Raw genomic sequence first — 6,183 nt, forward strand, 5'->3', positions numbered from 1 at the left:
GTGAGTATAAACTAGACCTATCTGCAAGGGAGATGTAGACTCTACATACCATCTGACAGCAGGATCATGCATTGGGCTTGGACTTGGAGACTGAGGAGCTGGTCCTAGCCCCATCCCTGACAGGCTAGGAGGGTTTAGTAATATCCTCCTACCCTATCACCACTTGCTTTTTATTGGAGTTTAGTTTTAGTCCTAATTTATTTTTTAAAAATTACATGGTGAGTGTACAGTCCTATAAATTTTAACACATGTGTATATTTGTGTAGCCATCACCACAATCGGGATATGGAGCACTTCTGTCACCTGCAGAACTTCCTTGGGCATCTCTTGATGGTCACACCCTTCTCCATCCCTGATCTGCTCTCCCCCTCTATAGTTTTGTGTTTTTCGATGATGTCATAAGAATGGAATCATACAGTGTGTAACCTTTTGAGACTAGTTTCTCTCACTCAGCATAATGTCTCTGAGAATCATCCAAGGTGTTGCATGTAAAAACTATTGGTCTTTTTTATTGTTGAGTACCACTCATTTATGTAGGTGTACCACAGTTTGCTTATTAATGCGTCCATTGAACAGTATTTGAGTTGCTTCCAGTTTTTGATGATAATGAATAGACCTCTAAACGTTCATGTATTGGTTTTTTAATGAATCTCAATTTTCAGTTCTCTAGGATAACTACCCAGGACTGGGATTGCTGGGTCATATGGAAATACATTTTTAATGTTATGAGAAACTACCAAACTACTTTCTAGAGAGGCTGTACTCTTTTTGAATTCCTGACAGCAATGTATGAGAGTTCAAGTGGCCCTGGATTCTCACCAGCACTTGGTATTATCAATATATATATTTTTAATTTTAGATATTCTAGTAAGTACATAGTGGTATCTCATTGTGCCTTTAATTTGCATTTCCCTCATGCCGAATGATATTGAATAATTTTTCATATGGTTACTTTCAATCTGTCTGGTAAAGTTTGTGTAAGTCTTTTGCCCATTTTTTAATTGAGATTTTTGTATTCTTACTCTTGAGTTTTGGATCAAGCACTTTGGTGGATATATAATTTGCAAATGTTTTCTCCCAATCTGTGACTTGTCTGTTCATTCTTTTGACCGTGTTTTTTTAAGAGCTTTAATTATAATGTAGTAAAATTTACAATTTTCTTTTCCTGATGTCATGTCTAAGAACTCTTTGACAACTCCCAGGTCACAAAGATTTTCTCCTATGTTTTCTTCTGAAAGCTTTATAATTTTATTTTTTACATTTAGATTTATGATTTATTTTGAGTTAATTTTTGTATATGGTGTGATGTTTAGGTTGAGGTTTATTATTATTTTTAACTATAATAATTTATATAATAAATTATTTATCTATTTATTTTATGATTATACAAGGTAAACGTTCTTTGTGGCCCTTTAACAATTTTTCCCTAGCCCCTCTTCCCCTTTCCAACCTCTGGTGACCTCAGTTCCATTCCCTCCTTTTGAAAGTTCAAGGAATTGTTGTGAATCTTTCTTTCTTTCTTTCTTTCTTTCTTTCTTTCTTTCTTTCTTTCTTTCTTTCTTTCTTTCTTTCTTTCTCTCTCTCTCTCTCTTTCTTTCTCTCTCTCTTTCTCTCTCTCTCTCGCTCTCTCTCTCGCCCTCCCTCTCGCCCTCCCTTCCTTTCTTCCTTCCTTCCTTCCTTTGTTTCTTTCATTTTTTCCCCCCACCTCGAACTTACGAGTGAATACATGTGGTATTTCTCTTTCTGCACCTGGCTTATTTCACTTAACATAATTTTCTCTAAATTCACCCATGTTGCTGAGAGTGGCAGAATTTCTTTCCTTTTTATGGCAGAATAGTATTCCATTGTGTCTGTGTACACATTTTCCTTACCTAGTTGTCTGATAATAGACATATAGCTGGTTCCAACTCTTAGCTATTATAAATAGAGCTGCGATAAACATGGGAGTGCAGGTGTCCCTTCAAAGTGATGATTTCCATTCCCTTGGGTGTATACACAGCAGCAGGATTACTGAATCATACGGCAGCTCTATCTGTAGTTGTTTGAGGAACCTCCACACCATTTTCCATAATGGCTGCATTAATTTACTGTCCCACCAACCATATAGGAGGGTTCCTCTTTCTCCACATCCTAGCCAACATTTGTCATTCTCTTTCTTTTTGATACTGGCCAGTCTAACTGGGGTGAGATGATATCTAGTTGTGGTTTTGATTTGCATTTCCCTGATGCTTAGTGATGTTGAGCATATTTCATGTCTCTGTTGGCCATTTGTATATCATCCTTTGAGAAATGCTTATTCAGCTCCTTTGCCCATTTTTTAATTGGGTCACTTATTTTCTTTACTGTGAAGCTGTTTGAGTTCCTTGTACATTCTGGATATCGACCCCTTGTTGGATATATTGTTTGTGAATATTTTCTCCCATTCTGTATGTTGTCTTTTGTTCTGTTAACTGTTTGTTTTGCTGTGTAGAAGCTTTTTAGTTTGATATAATCCCATTTGTTTAATTTTTCTTTTGTTGCCTTTGCTTTTGGGGTTTTATTCATATAGTCTTTGCCCTGTCCTACTTCCTGAAGTGTTTCCCCTATGTTTTCTTTTATTAGTTTTATACTTTTGGGTCTTATATATATGTCTTTATTCCATTTTGAGTGGATTTTGGTATACGGTGAGAGGCATAGTTTACTTTCATTCTTCTGTTTTCCCAGCATCACTTAATGAAGGGGCAGTCCTTTCCCCTATGTATGCTCCTGTTGCCCTTATCAAATATCAGTTGGTTGAAAGTATGTGGGTTGATTTCTGGGTTATCTGCTCTGTTCCATCAGTCTGAATGTCTATTTTTATGCCAGTACCATCTTGTTTTGGTTACTATAACTTTGTAGTACAATTTGTAGTCAGATAGTGTTATGCCTCCAGCTTTATTTATTTATTTATTTTTTGCTCAGGACTGCTTTGGCTATTTGGGGTCTTTTGTTGTATATGAATGTTAGGATTATTTTTTCTATTTCTGTGAACAATGTCATTGGTATTTTGATGGGGATTGCCTTGAATCTGTAGATCACGGTGGGTAGTATGGACATTTTCACAATGTTAATCCTTCCAATTCAAAAGCATGGAATGTCTTTCCTTTTTGTGTGTCCCCTTTAATTTCTTTCAGCAGTGATTTGTAGCTCTAATTGTAGAGATCTTTCACCTCCTTAGTTAAATTGATTCCTAGGTACTTAAATTTTTTGGTGACTATTGTAAATGGGCTTGCTTTCTTGATATTTTTTCTTCTAGTTTGTTATTGGAATATAAAAATGCTACTGATTTTTGCGTGTTGATTTTGTATCCTATAACTTTAGTGAAATCGTTTATCAGCTTTAAGTGGGTTTTTTTGGTAGCGTCTTTAGGTTTTTCAGTATATAAGATCATGTCATCTGCAAACAGGGACACTTTGAATTCATCTTTTCCAATCTGAATGCCCTTTATTTCTTTCTCTTGCCTGATTTCTCTGGCTAGTACTTCCAATACTATGTTAAATAGGAGGGGTGAGAATGAGCATCCTTGTCTTGTTCCTGTTTTTAAGGAAAAAGCTTTCAGCTTTTCCTTATTCAGGATGATATTGGCAGTGGGTTTGTCATATATGGCTTTTATTGTGTTGAGATACTTTGCTTCTTCACCTAATTTGCTAAGAGTCCTTATCATGAAATAATGTTGAATTTTGTCAAATGCTTTTTCTGCATCTGTTGCGATAATCATATGTTTTTATGTCCTTGATTTTGGCAATGTAGTGTATCACATTTATTGACTTGCATATGTTGACTTGCATCCCTGGGATGAATCCCACTTCATCATGGTGCATAATTTTTTTGATGTGTTGCTGTATTCTGTTTGCTGATGTTTTGTTGAGGATTTTTGTGTCTATATTCATCAGAGATATTGGCCTGTAGTTTACCTTTTTTGTTGTATCTTTGTCTGCTTTTGTTTTCAGGATGATACTGGCCTCATAGAATGAGTTTGGGAGAATGGCCTCTGTTTCAATTTTTTGGAATAGTTTGAAGAGAATTGGTATTAATTCCTCTTTAAATGTTTGGTAGAATCCAGCAGTAAAGCCATTCAGTCCTGGACTTTTATTTATTGGGAGACTGCTGATTACTGTCTCAATCTCATTGCTTATTATTGTTTTCTATTTCTTCTTGGTTTAGTCTTCATAGTTGGTATGTGTTGACAAGTTTATCCACTTCTTCCAGATTTTCAAATTTTTGATGGTGGCCATGGCTGTGGTGGTGGCTGTGATGGGCCATCTACATGCAAGTGTTTTTTCCAGCTTGCTCCTTCCTTCTGCTTGGTGGTAGGTCCTGCCCCCAGCTCCTGCTTAGGACCCCGTGCATGCTCCTGCCTTCTTCCAGGTGGAAGCGGCAGCCCAAGGCTCTTGCCTAGGACTCCATCCTTACTCCTGCCTTCTGCCAGGTTGGAGGGGTTGCCCATGGCTCTTGCCTAGGCTCCTATTAGTTGATAACAAGTTTATCATTCATTTGCATAATTCCATTTCCTTCACTATGTCTTATTCAGAATATGACATCATAGAGTCAGAGAATACAAACTGTTCCTATACTGGGAATCCACAGTGATGTTCCTGAAAGCGGCCTGGGTTCTGGAGTGCTCCAGGAAAATGAACTTTGCTCCCCCAACAACAAACTAGGTGATATATCCTACTATGCAGCTAGACTACATAGTATAAACTATTGCTCTGACCACCATCATATATGCAATCTGTTGTTGGTCAAAATGTTGTAATGCAGCACATGGCCATACCCAAGATTTATTCATTTTTTGGTTGCTTTTTGAAATGTATAGAAAACCCTAGAATCATCACTTCAAGGGCACAAAGTCCAACCCCAGAATCTCAGGAGCTGCACGGGGACAGCCACAGCCTCTGGAATTTCAAGGTGAAAGATCTATTTTACTATTATTTTGCAGAAGGTATTAAACTGTTTCAACAGCATTTCTTGAAAAGACTGCTCTTTCTTCCCTAACTTGCTTTTGCACCTTTAGAAAAAAAAAAAAAAAAACTCCGTATTTGTGTGGGTCTGTTTCTGAACTTTCTATTCTGTTCTGCTGATCCACATATAGATCTCTTCATCAATACCATACTGTCTTCATTATCGTGGATATATAGTAGGTCATAAAAATGTGTAGCTTAATTTCTCTAACTTTATTTTTCTCTTTTAAAACTGTTTTAGCTTTTTTAGTTCCTTTGCTTTTCCATATGTTTCAGAATAAGCATGTCTATTCTACAAAAATCCTCATTGGGATTTTGATGAAATTGCATTAAATCTATACACATGTTTAGGTAGAATCAGCATCTTTACTATGCAGTTTCTTCCAATCCATGAACAGATTATCTCTATCCATTTATTTGTCTTCTTTATTTCATCAGCATTTTATAGTTTTTAACATATGGATTTTGTATATATTAAATATATACTGAAGTATTTCATTTTTGAAACTACTCTAAATGATACCGCTTTTGTTTCCAAATTGTGTATTGCTAGAATATAGAAATACTATATATTCCTGTGTTGACATTGTACTCTGTAATCTTGTTAAACTCTACCATTAATTCTACAAGTGTTATTATTATTATTATTATTATTATTATTATTATTATTATTATTATTATTATTATTATGGATTCCTTGGGATTTTTCTACATAGCCAATCAAGTTGTCTGCAAATAAAGACATTTTTTAGTTCTTCTTTTCTAATCTTTGTGGGTTTAATATACTTTTCTTGCCTTGTTGCACTTGCTAGGACGTCTATTACAATACTGCATAGGAGTTGTGAGGGTGGGCATTATTTTCTTGTTGATCATAGGAGAAGCATTTGTTCTTTTATCATTAAACATTACATTAGCTATAGGGTTTTTATAGATGAACTTTATAAGGTTGAGAAATTTCTTTTATATTCCTAGTTTGTTGAGAGTTTTTATCATTAACAGACGTTAAATTTTCAAATGACTTTTCTGCATCCATTGATATAATCACATGGCTTTTCTTTAAATGGTTCATATGGTGGATCAGATTGCTTGATTTTCAGATGTTCAACTAGCCTTGCATTCCTGGGATAGATCTCACTTGATCATAATACATTATTCTTTTTATATGTTGATGAATTTGATTTGCTTTTATTTTCTTGATGGTTTT

Source organism: Cynocephalus volans, chromosome 5, assembly GCF_027409185.1.
Source record: "Cynocephalus volans isolate mCynVol1 chromosome 5, mCynVol1.pri, whole genome shotgun sequence".
Classification (NCBI taxonomy): domain Eukaryota; kingdom Metazoa; phylum Chordata; class Mammalia; order Dermoptera; family Cynocephalidae; genus Cynocephalus; species Cynocephalus volans.